The sequence below is a fragment of the Trichosurus vulpecula genome, chromosome 3 (assembly GCF_011100635.1).
Source record: "Trichosurus vulpecula isolate mTriVul1 chromosome 3, mTriVul1.pri, whole genome shotgun sequence".
Taxonomy (NCBI): domain Eukaryota; kingdom Metazoa; phylum Chordata; class Mammalia; order Diprotodontia; family Phalangeridae; genus Trichosurus; species Trichosurus vulpecula.
The window spans coordinates 69,138,561-69,151,880 of NC_050575.1; the positions used below are offsets into that span (position 1 = coordinate 69,138,561).

General features: G+C 34.7%; 1 pseudogene; it reads left to right on the forward strand.

The window, feature by feature from the left end:
• Positions 1-609: 609 nt before the first annotated feature.
• On the forward strand, positions 610-1,072 carry LOC118844986 (annotated as a pseudogene).
• The last annotated feature ends 12,248 nt before the right edge of the window (positions 1,073-13,320 follow it).

Below are 13,320 nucleotides of genomic sequence, written 5' to 3' on the forward strand. Positions count from 1 at the left end.
AGATGTTCAAAAACAAAAAAAAAGTTTTTGCATGCAACTAGAAAATAAGATACACAGGCAATGGGGCATAGAAATTTATCTTGCCCTACAAGAAAGGAAGGGAAAAGGGGATGGGAGGGAAGTGGAATAATAGAGGGGAGGGCTGACTGGGGAACAGGGCAACCAGAATATATGCCATCTTGGAGTGGGGGGGAGGGTAGAAATGGGGAGAAAATTTGTAATTCAAACTCTTGTGAAAATCAATGCTGAAAACTAAATGTTAAATAAATAAATTTAAATTAAAAAAACTCCATAAACACCTCTTCTCAGTGTATAAACTAATAATAATAATAATAATAATAATAATAGTAATAATAATAATAATACCATTGGTCAGACAGCCTTGCATTCCCAGCCTCAGGGACTCCTCCCTTCCACCAGCTTTCACTGTTCTCTTCCTTGGGCTCCTGGGAGGAAGATGCTCCTCCACCCTCTAGACTTTAGCAGTGCCTAGACTCTTGGCTCTCTTTCCTTCCCGCCCCCACTGGCCCAGGGACTAGACCCAGTACACTACAGATCTTCTGCTTTGGGAAGAAGGCCTCAGGAGTGAAAGTAGTTGAGGAAGTATACGGCATTTTCTATGATATGAAGGTTTGGAAATGTTTCACACCAGAAGAAATCAAGAAAAGAAAGAAGACAATTTTCTTTTGTCTCGGTGCTGCCAAAAAATGCATCATTGTGGAAGGCAAAGAGATCTTAGAGGGGGATGTTGATAAAATCACTACCGATTCTTTCAAGCATTTTGTGCGAATGCTTCCTGAAGAGGATTGTCACCAGGCTTGATAGAATGCAAGCTCTGAAAGAAAGGAAGCAAAAAGAGTTGATGCTTTTTCTATGGGCACCAGAACTAGCACTAGCACCTCTCAAAAGTAAAATGATCTGTGCCAGCTCCAAGAATGCAATCAAAAAGAAATTTCCAGGCATTAAACATGAATGTCAAGCAAATGGACCAGAAGATCTCAACGGGGCTTGTATTGCTGAGAAACTAGGAGGGAGGTTTTCAATTGTAGCGTTTGAAGGATGTCCTGTGTAGATGATCATTCAGTGCCACAAGTCGAAAAGCTTCCATGTTTAATGAATCTTCTTGCTAAATATGTAAAACAAATATACTTAGGCCCGAGTTTCACTGTTCTAAATTAAAGTAGATATTATATAAACCTGTATAAAATAACCCTAAATAAATCTAAAGCCTACAGTTTCATTGGTTGCAAATTAAATTTTTGCTGTCTGACAGTCTATTTGGCAAGTTGGCTTTGAGACTACTGTTCAAGTTCAGGGTCTTTAATTATCCTATTAAAACAAACAAAAAAGTAGCCATAAGGATAGAATGGAGAATTAACAGGCATTTTTGTTACTTCTATAGTTACTGTCTCTCCTTTGATTACCATATTGTTCATAATCTGATGGCAATTTAGGCTCATTTTTAGAAAAAGAATCCTTCCTTAAGCTAAATAGAAACTGGCTTTAAAGGTTTGAATGAAGGGAAAGCATTTCTCTTAAAAAATTCTAAACCTAGTACTAATCTGCTAAATACAGTAGTAAGTCAGGTCAGGCTTTCTTCACTTTAACAGTTAATGTCTCGCCTTAACTTTGTGTACACAAGCAGTAAAAGCTAATCTTTCAAAGCTCCATTTAAAGCACATAGAACACAGAAGGCAACTCTTCAAACCTATGGTAAAGCTGTTCTATTCACTGGCTGTGAGACTTTGTTCTGATGAAATAATCGCTCCTTCTAGAAATCACAGTGTGCTCTAGAGTGATTGTGGAATACCTTGTTAAACCAAATTATGACACAAAACAAATTCGAACTCTGCAGTAACTTGGTTTGAAGACAACAGAACATTGTGTTGACAAGCTAGGGGCTTGATATCTTGAATCGTGTATCCTTCAGAACTATCCTGCTTCTGGTAGTGTAATCTAAGAAAGATGGTTAAGCAGATGTTTACTTTGGGATATGGGGAGACTTCTTCATTTCCTATGAAGATATGGTGATTGCATGTGAAATGGGTAACAGGTATGAAACACAATACTTCAATCATCGACTTTATGAAAGCTTTCAGTGATTGTCTTAACACCATGGGCATAACACTTTCGAACAGTGTAGAGATGCAAAACAAATCTAGAAGTAGTAAATTGGATTTATTTAATAAAGGAAGAATTTTCAACTAAAAAAATTGCCATTCATCAAAGGATGACACGGCCCACTGTATAGAAAGCCTGTCTCTGAGTCAGGAAGACCTGGAATCCAAGACCACTTCTGACATATGCTGGATGTGTGACCTCGTACAAGTCATTTAACCTCCATGTACCCAGGCAACTTTCTAAAACAACAAATTTCAAAGTAGTTGATGATTTGATTTGATGAAGAAGATTTCTTCAGGGAATGTTCATTATATCAATGAAATCACTGGTCTGGTTGTCCTCACCGCAACCCCCATGTTTCACTTCGACAGCTATTATTTCCTTCTAAACTTATAACCACCTGATGAGATAGGTTACATTGGAACTGTTGTCTCCTTTTTATGGATGAGAAAATTGAAACAGAATGTTTAAATACCTTGTACCAGATCACAAAGCAGGCTAGAGGCAGCATATGTCTAAGAATTCAGCTTTCTCGGCTCCCAACTCTGCATTCTTTTTGTTGGACATGTTTCTTGAAAACTTCTTAATATGTTTTTGCATTTGTTCATTCAGCAAATATTTATTGGGCATTCTGCAATTATTTCAATGTGCTTTCTGCAATTAAGACTGTGTTTTGGTGCCTTAGAGGACTGCTCCCAAACTTGTGGCAAGGGTGCACTTTTGGCTAGACCCACCAGAGTGGAGATGAAGCAATAGACAAAATTATTGGATGGCTTTAGATCAACTCCAGCACAATACATCTATATTTTCTCCTTTAAAAAGTTCTGAATACACACCAAATAAAATGTGTGTTTACATATATATTATATCTAACACATATGTATTATATCTAATTATATATGTGTGTATATATAACATATAAATATAAACCCAAAAAAGAGATTGGATATGGAACTGCATGTCTCTATTATGTACCAGTTTCTTTTCTTCTTAAATATAATAAATTCAAAATGTAACTTTCCAAGCAGTTCTACTAATATTTGATTCTTCTTTGCTTCTGCTGTCTGCTGTGCATTTTTTTTAAAGTTTCAATGACACCCTTTTATTTTTCTGGCTACCCTATATATATTCTCACTTTGCCTCAAATGTGAGTTCTCTGAGGCCAAAGAATATTTTTTTTTCCTTTCTCTGAATCCTGAGTACTTAGCACAGTGCCTGGAATATAATAAACATTTAATAAAATCTGTTGACTGATTTATTTATTGAGGAACGTCTCTTCTGAGAAATTTGAATCAGTTCCATCTATGTATATATACATATGTATATACATATACATATGTATATATGTATATATACATATGTATATGTCTTGGATATAATACTGTTACCAGAGAAAAGCTAAAGATTATTTTCCCCAGTTACCTGTTTCTCTTCTAATTTTGACTGTTGGTTTTGTTTGTGTAAATACTTTGTAATTTAATTAATTTCTATTTAAATTAATTTAATTTAATTTCTATTCTTTTTGTGACCTTCTCTTATCTCTTATTTGGTCTCATGATCAAATTCTTCCTTGATCCATAGATCTGAAAAGTAATTTCTTCCCTACTCCTCTACTCTGCTTTTGATGTGACCTTTTATGCCTAGATCATATAACCATTTGTGTTTATCTTGGTACATGGTGTGAGGTGTGGGTCTAAACCTAACGTCTACCAAAATTATGTCTAGTTCTCAAGACAATTTTTGCTAAAACAAAACAAAACAAATAGACAAAAAATATCTTCCCCTTGAAGCTAGGTGTTTGGATTTGTTACAAACTAGATGATAACGTTCATTTGCTTTGGTGTGTATGCATAATTTGCTCTATTGATTAACTTCTATTTTTTCTCACTAGTCCCAAACTGTTTGGATAATTCCTGCTTTGTAGTATAGTTGGAGATCTGGTCCTGTTAGTATCTCTTTCTGTCCACTTGTTATTTCCCTTGGGATTTTTTACCTTTTGTTCCTACAGCTGAATTCCATTATTAGTTTTTCTAGTTTTATAGAGTGATTCTTTGGTAGCTTTGGTATGACATTGAATATGCAAAGTAATTTAGGTGGTGTTTTCATTGTTCTTAAACACAGCCTACTCCTAAGCAGCTAATAATTCCCCAATTATTTCAGTCTATCTTTATTTCTGTAACAATTGCTTTGTAGTAATGTTGGCATAGTTATATATGTATATATATATATATATATATATATATATACATACATATATATATATATACATATATATATCTTTATAGACTCCCAGATAGTTTAATATTCTATAGTTTATACTTATGCTTTAATGGAATTTATCTTTCTGCTTCTTCCTGGCAAGTTTTATGAGTAATATGTAGAAATGCTGATAAACGTGGGTTCCTTTTATGTTCTACAACTTTGTGGAAGTTACTGTTTCAATTAATGTAAGTTGACTTTTTAGAGTTACGTTGATAAATCATCATATCAATTCTGAAAAGTAAATGTTTTATTTCCTACTTGTCTATGTTTGGTCCCTCTATTTCTTTTGCTTTTCTTGCTACCATAGCTATCAATTTTAACTCCTCGTTAAATAGTAATCTTGATAATAGGGATCTTTGCTTTATCCCTGCTCTTGTCAGAAAGACCTCTAGCCTTTCTTTATGACATATCAGCCTAGCTCTGTGTTTTAAATAGATACTACTTACTTACCATATTAAGAAGAAGCTCATTAACTGTACTTTTTAATATTTTAACATAAATAAGTTTTGGATTTTGTCAAAAGTTTTTTTTCTAACATCTATTGATAAATTATGTGATTTTTATTATTTTTTAAATTGAGATAGATATTATGCTTATATTTTATATGTTCTTATGTTAAACCAATGCTGAATTCCTAGTATAAATACAATTTGGTCATAATATATCATCTTTTTACTATGTTATTGCAGCTTCTATGTTAATCTGGAGGGGAGGGTAATATTTTTGTGTCAATGTTCTTTAGGGATAGTAGGCTATATTTTTCTTTCTCTGTGTTGACTTTTGCTGATTTTGGTTTTAAGCCCATATTTGTATCATAGCCAAAGTTTAGAAGGATTCTTTATTTCTTGTATTAGGAAACAGTTTAGTATTAAATTAATTGTGTTTTGGATATTTGATATAATTTCCTTGTGAACCTGCCTGGTCCTGTTTTTACTTTCTATTTGAAGATTCATTTATGGTTTCTTCAGTCTCTTCTGATATTGAGTTAATAACATAATCTACTTCTGATTCTAGCGATGAAGGTATTTTTTTAAAAAAAACATTTATCAATTTGGTCTAAGCTATCAGATTTTCTGGCACATAATTAGATGAAATATTTTCTGGTAGTTTATTTTACTTTTAATTGGTGTAAGTTCTCATTTTTTCATTTTTAATACCAAAAAATTTTTGGTTTTACTCTTTCTTTTTAAAAATCAGACTAGGTCACTATTTAATGGAGAGAGCCATCTCCCTCCCCCCAAAAAAGAGGTTTCATTTTTATGTACAAGTTCAATGGAATTTTGCTTTCAATTTGTTGCTCACTTCTTTGACTTAATTTTGATTTCTGCTTTGGGTTTGGGGTTTTTTTACTTGTTTTCCTAGTTTTCTTTATTTTCATGCTCAAGTCAATGATGTTTCTTTTTTTTTTCTTTTTTTGGTAATATCTAGAAATAGATTTCTCCCTGAGGATTTCTTTAGCTGCATTTTAGAAGTTTTGGAATTTTATCTAATTATTTTCATTTTCTTTAATGTAATTTTGTATAGTTATGATTTGCTCCTTCAGCCACCAATTAATTAATACTAAATTATTCAGACTCCAACTTTTTAAAAAAATCCTTTCTCAAAATTACCTTTGTTAAATATAATTTTATCACAGAAAGGCTAGTAAAGGCTTCATTTAGTATTTCTGCTTCTTCTGATCATGAGGCTTTTATAGCCCAAAATATGGTCCATTTTTGTAAAGATACAATACACAGTTGAGAAATATATAAACTCCTTTCTATTCCTATTCAGTAATCACCAGAAATCCATTATCTATAGCTTTTTGTCATTCCGCTTTGGTCTTTAACTTCTTTTTTGTTTATTTTAAGTTAGATTTTTCTATATTGGAAAAGTTTAGATTTTATAGTTTCGTTGTTGGTTTTTTTTAAATATAGATTTAATATCTATTTCCACCTGCATCTTGATTAAGCTTTCCTTTAAGTATTTAGATAATGAGAGAGGAATTTGCTTAATACTACTGAAACATACCTGAAGTTATTTGTTTCTACTCTGTTGTCCCTTTTCTCTTTCTCTTGCCCAGTCCCAATCATAGGTTTTACTCTTGGTTTCCATTTACGTGTCTTTTCATTCTCTACAATCTAACACTGGATTTTTTCCTCAGCTCTCCTGTTTTTTTTTTCTTTTCTTTGCCTCTAGTCACCACCCCCTTCCATTCTCCTTATTATACTTCTTTTCCCTGTTGAGCTTAATGTATTTCTTTTTTTAATATAATATATTTCTATGCCATGTTTATAAGTATTATGTGAACATGTTCAAACATCTATATCCAATTCAGATGAAAATGAGGGTCATGAGATAGCCATTCCCATTCACTTTTTCCTCCAAATTTTTTTTAAAATTAATTTCTTTGTTATTTTTACATGTAAACAAACATTTTTAACATTCTTTTTTAAACTTTTGCATTCCAAATTCTCTCCCTCCCTTTTTTCCTTTCCACTGTCATTAAGAAGTCAACAATTTGTAGTCATGCAGAACATTTCTGTATTAGCCATGTTGCAGAAGCAAATGCTGACAATTCCCCCGCCCCCCAAAAAAACCCTAAAAATAATGAAGTCAAAAAGTATACTTCAGTCTGCATTCAGACACCATCAGTTCTTTCTCTGAATCTAGATAAGCACTTTTCCTCTTAAGTCCTTCAGAATTTTCTCACCTTATCATATTGCTGAGAATATCTAGGTCATTCACAGTTGATCATCATACAGTATTACTGTTACTGTGTACAATGCTCTTCTGTTTCTGCTCATTTCACTTTGTATCAGTTCATGTAAGTTTTCCCAGATTTTCCCTAGATTCTGTTCATCAAAATAGTATTTCATCACAATCATATACCACACCTTGTTCAGACATTCCCTATTTCATGGGCATCCCCTTAATATCCAATTCTTTGCTACCACAAAAAGAGCCACTATAAAGATTTTATTACAATTAAGTCCTTTTCCCCTTCCTTTGATATCTTTGGGATACAGACCTAGAAGTGGTATTGCTGGGTGAAAGGGTATGCGTAGTTTTATAATCCTTTGGGCACCAATCCAAATTGCTCTCCAGAATGGTTGGATCAGTTCACAACTTTACTAACAGTGCTTTATTGTCCCAATTTTCCAATACCCCTTTGAACATTTGTCATTTTCCTTTTCTGTCACATTAGCCAATCTGATAGGAGTCAGAAGTTGTTACCTCAGAGTTTTTTTTAATTTGCAGCTTTCTAATCAATACTGCTTTAGAGCATTCATTTTTTTCATGTGACTATAACTAGCTTTGATTTCTTCATCTGAAAGCTGTTTAACCTTCATAATCTTTTACCATTTATCAATTGAGGAATGACTTCCATTCTTATAAATTTGACTCAGTTTTCTGTATATGTAATAAATTAGGCCTTTATCAGAGAAACTTGCTATAAAATTTTTTTTCCCAGTTTAGTCTATTGTTTTTCCAATGAGATATTTCAAATTTTCTTCTACTTTTCATTCTTTTGATTTTGTTTTATTGTGTCCTGGTGTCTCATGGAGTCATTAGCATCTACTTGCCCAATTCTAATTTTTAAAGAATTACTTTCTTCAGTGAGCTTTTGTACCTCTTTTTTCCATTTAGTCAATTCTTCTTCTTAAGGAGTTTTTTTCTTCAATGAAGTTTTGTACCTTTTTCCGTTTGGCCTACTCTGCTTTTTAAGTAGTTCTTTTCTTCAGTGAATTTTTTGTCCCTCTTTTACCATTTGGCCAATTCTGGTTTTTTGTTTTTTTGTTTTGTTTTGTTTTGTTTTTTTGGTAATATTCTATTTTCTTCAGTATTCTTTTGTGCTTCCTTTACCAAGCTGTTGACTCTCTTTTCATAATCTTCTTGTATCACTTGCATTTCTTTTCTCAATTTTTCCTCTATCCCTCTTATTTGATTTTTAAAATCCTTTTTGAGCACTTTCAGGAATTCTTTTTGGGCCTATGACCAATTCATTTTCTTTTTTGAGGCTTTTCATGTAGCTATTTTGACTTCATTGTCTGCTTTTTAATTTGTATCTTGCTCTTCCCTGTCACCAGAGTAACTTTCTGTGAAAGGTTTTTTTTGTTGCTGTTGTCCATTTTTCCAGTCCATTTCTTGACTTTTAACTTCATGTTAAAGTTGAGCTCCGCTCCCAGGGTGGAGGGGTATTCTTCAGGTATTTCTTACTGCTGTTTTCAGAGCTGGCTCTACAGGCCTGTTGAATGTTGGTGTTTTCAAAGTGGTATGATCTGAAGAGAGATGTGGTCATTGTTCTCTTGGCCTTAGTCATGGTCTTTACCCAGGAAGGGAACATTTTTCCCTTGTACTCACCTGTGCTAGTACTCTTCCTGGCCCTGGAATTGTGATTAGGCCCTCCACTCTCCTGCAGCCACAATTGCTAATGCTCCCCTTCATCTTGGAATTAAGACCAGAGTTCTCACTCCTCCATGAGTGGCTATAAGCATTCCTTTCTACCCTCTCACTGAAACCAGAGTCCCTGCTCCCATGCAGCCACAAGTGTTATCACTCTTTTCGGCTCCAGATCTAGGACCTGGAACACATAGGCAATGCAAAGGAGTCCTGGAACCATCACCCACAAAGATTTCCCTGCAATCTCCTTCCAACCAGTTGTTGGACCACCTCCCTTCCCCCACTGTCCATGGGCTGAGAGCTCCTGAAGCTGCTGCTGCCACCAATGCAGTAGCTTCCAGGGCTTGCTGTTAGCCCTGCAGCATGAACTATGTGTGGTCTGTGTGGTCTGAACTGCCCTCCAGATCCAACCATCACCCTTGTGAAACAGATCTTTCCTGCTGACCTTGTAAGTTGTCTTGGGCTGGAAAATTGTTTCACCTGAACTTTTGTTGGTTCTACCACTCCAGAATTCAATTTGATGCATTATTTTAGATCTGTTTGGAGGGAAATTTGGGAGAGTTAGGCTAAGTGTTCCTCTACTCTGCCCTCTTAGCTCCACCTCCTTCTCCAAGTTTGTTTACTCTTCAGCTCCTACACCATTATTATGTAAGATAGTAAGATTTACTCCCTTCCTCATCATTTCTCTCTTCGTTTATTCCTCCTTTCCTTTCATTTCCTTCTTCAATTAAGGGCATCAAAACAGAAGGAACCACTCACAGACCCTCTGTGGATCTTTTGTCAATTTTCTCTCTGATTCTGGAAAATATTAATCTTCTTAGTAACAGCAATGTTGTACAATAATCAGCTGTGAATGACTGAACTAGTCTCAGGAATACAATAATCCAAGAATCTCTGAAGGAATTATCATGAAAAATGCTATCCATCTCTAGAGAAAGAACTGATGAAATCTGAATGCAAATCAAAGCATACTTTTTAAAACTTTAAAAAATTTTTCTTGGTTGTTGGGTGTTTTTTTGTCTATAGTTTTGGTTTTGGGATTTTTTTGGGGGGTGATGGTCTATGTTTCTTTTTTCCACAACATGACTAATATGGAAATATGTTTTGTCCATATAACCAATATCAAATTGCTTGCCTTCTCAATGATGGGGGAGGAAAAAAAGGGAGAGACTTTAGAACTCAAAATTTTTTTTAAATGAATGTTAAAATTGTTCTTACATTAATTGGGGGAAAATAAAATAGCAAGTATGTATGTGTGTATATGATAATAGTGTTCTGAGAACAGTTGTTCCTTCTAACTCTATTAGAATATAAACAATTCATCATCATATGGTTCCTTCCAATTGATCAAACATATTTGCCTTTCTGCATTTTGCTTGACTTCTTGGTTGGCATTTCAGTTTCTACTAGAAATGAAACCAAATCCAGACTTTTATTATGAATCCTTGGAAATCCTCTATTTTATTAAAGGATCCATGTTCTCCTCTATATGATTATATTCTATTTTTTCAAATAGGTTATTCTTATTTGTATGTCTTTATTTGTGTCTTCTAGGACAGGGTTGTCCAACCTTAGGTTTTTATTGAAACAATAGACAACATATTCTGATTTGCCGTTTTAGTGAGAGTTCTATGGGAGCTCCACTTCATTTACTAAACCATTTATGTAAATATCTATGCTTGTAGGTGGCCCTCATAAATTGCACTGTGGGCCGCATGCAGCCCATGGGCTGCATTTTGAACAGCCCTGTTCTAGGAGTTCTCCTCTACTCGTAATTATATCACCCAAGTCTTGTCTGATCCTAATTGTGGCTTCTTGTACTTGAACCCTTTTTTTTCTTATAAGTATTTTTTTCTATGACCTGGAGCTCTTGATTTAGACATGATGTTCCTAGGAATTTTCATTTTGGGATTTCTTTCAGGAAATGACTAGTGGATTCCTTCTACTTCCTTTCATTTTCTCCTCTTGTTCTAATAGAGTGAGGCAATTTTCATTTATGATTTCTTAAAACACTGCCTTATCATGGTAGAAGGTATTGCATAGCTCAATGAAACTGTGAGCTATGCCATGCAGAGTTACCTAAGATGGACAGGTCATAGTAGAGAGTTCTGACAAAACTGCTAGAGAAAGAAAGGGTAAACCACTTGAGTAGCTTTGCCAAGAAAACCCAGTGGACAGTATTAAAATGATAAAAGATATGACATTGGCAGATGAGCCTCTCAGGTCAGCTGGTGTCCAATACATTACTAGGGAAGACTGAAGCACAATAAATAGCTCCAGTACTAATGAAATAGCTGGACCAAAACTTAAAGGAAGTTCAGCTGTGTGTCTGAGATGTGTCTGATGACAAAAGGAAAGTTTGATGTTGTAAAGATCAATATTGCATAAGAACCTGGAATATAAGATCTATGAACCAAGGTAAGCTGGGTATAGTCAAATAGGAGATGGAAAAATTAAACTTCTACATCTTGAGTGTCAGTGATCTCAAATGGATGGGAATGGGTCAATTTAATTCATTACATCTACTACTATGGACAAGAATCCCTTTCAAGAAATGGACTAACCTTTCATAGTCAATGAAAGGGTGAGAAATACAGTACTGGGTTACATAAAAAATGACAAAATGTTATTTGCTCAAATCCAAGGCAAATTGTTCAACATCACAGTAATACAAGTCTGTGCTCCACCCACTGATGTCAAAGAGGCCAACACTGATTATTTCTATGAAGACTGACAACACCTTCTAGAAATAACACCAAAAAAAGATGTTACATTTATCATAGGAAATTGGAATGCTAAAGTAGGAAATCAAAAGATAAGTGGAATAATAGGCAAGTTTGACCTTGGCATACAAAATGAAGCAGGGCAGAGGCTAATAGAGTTTTGTCAAAATAACTTGATGGTCATAGCAAATACTCTTTTTCCACAGCCCCAAAGGGCTGTGGGCATCAGCGGATGGATATCAAAATCAGATTGAATACATACTTTGCAGCCAATGGTGGAGAAACCCTATCCATGGTTGGGGAACCTGTGGCCTCAAGGCTACATGTGGTCCTTTGAGTGACTCCAAACTCCACAGAACAAATCCCTTTATTAAAAGCATTTTTTCCTGAAAAACTTGAACTCAGTCAAAAGGCTGTACCCAAGGACTTAGAAGACCACATGTGGCCTTGAGGCTGCAGGTTCCCCACCCCTGCTCCATGCAGTTAAAATAAGATCTGAAACTGACTGTGGCTCAGATCATGAGTTTCTTATTGCAAAATTCAGACTTAAATTGAAGAAAGTAGGTAAAGCCATCAGACCATATAGGGATGACCTAAATAACATACCTTATGAATATGAAATGAAAGTGATTTAAGGGATTAGATCTGATAAAGTACCTGAAGAATGATGGTCAGAGGTTTGCAATGTTACATAAAAGGCAGCCAAAAAAATCCCAAAGAAATAGAAGAGCAAGAAAGCAAAATGGCTATCTGATGAGGCTTTACAAAGAGCTGAGGAAAAAAGGAAAGGAAAAAGAAAAGGGAAAGATATACCCAATTGAATGCAGAATTATAGAAAGATATGGTTTTCTTAAATGGACAATACAAAGAAACAGAAGAAAACAATATAATGAGAAAGACAGATCTTTTTTAGAAAATTAGAAATATCAAGAGAATGTTTCATACAAGAGTGGGCATATTAAAAGACAAAAATGGTAGAGACTTAAGAAAAGTAAAAGATATTAAGAAGAGGTGGCAAGAATCTATGGAAAAACTATACTAAGAAAGATCTTAGCATCACAAATAACCATGATGGTGTGGTTAGTGATCTAGAGTCAGACATCCTGGAGAATGAAGTCAAATGAGTCTTAAGAATCATTGCTAACAAGGCTGGTAGAGGTGATAGAATTCCAGCTGAGGTATTTAAAATCCTAAAAGACGATGTGCTGCTAAAGTACTATACTCAATATGTCAGCAAATTTGGAAAATTCATCAATGGCCACTGGATTGGAAAAGATCAGTTTATATCCTAATCATAAAGGAGGTCAATGCTGAAGAATATTCAAATTACTGAACAGTTGCACCCATTTCACACAACAGCAAGTTTATGCTTAACATTCTGTAAGCTAGACTTGAGAAATTTGTGAACTAAGAATTAGCAGAAGAGAAGGCTGATTTTTGAAGAGGCAGTGGAACTAGAGACCAAATCGCCAACACTTTTTGGATTATGGAGAAAGCAAAGGAGTTCCGGGGTGGGGGGGGGGGGAACATCTCCTTTATTGACTGCTCTAAAGCCTTTGAGTACGTGTAACAGAAAAAAATGTGACAAGTCCTCAAAGAGAAGGGAGTACCAGCTCATCTTACTTTTCTCCTGAGAAACCTGTATGAAGGCCAAGAAGCAATGGTTAAAACTGAACATGGAAAAACTGACTGATTTAAGATTGGAAAAGGAGTACAACAAGGCAGTATATTGTCACCCTATTTATTTAACTTATATGTCGATTATTTCATGCAAAATGCCAGGCTGTATTAATCAAAAGCCAAATTAAAGTTGCTGGGAAAAAAATATCAG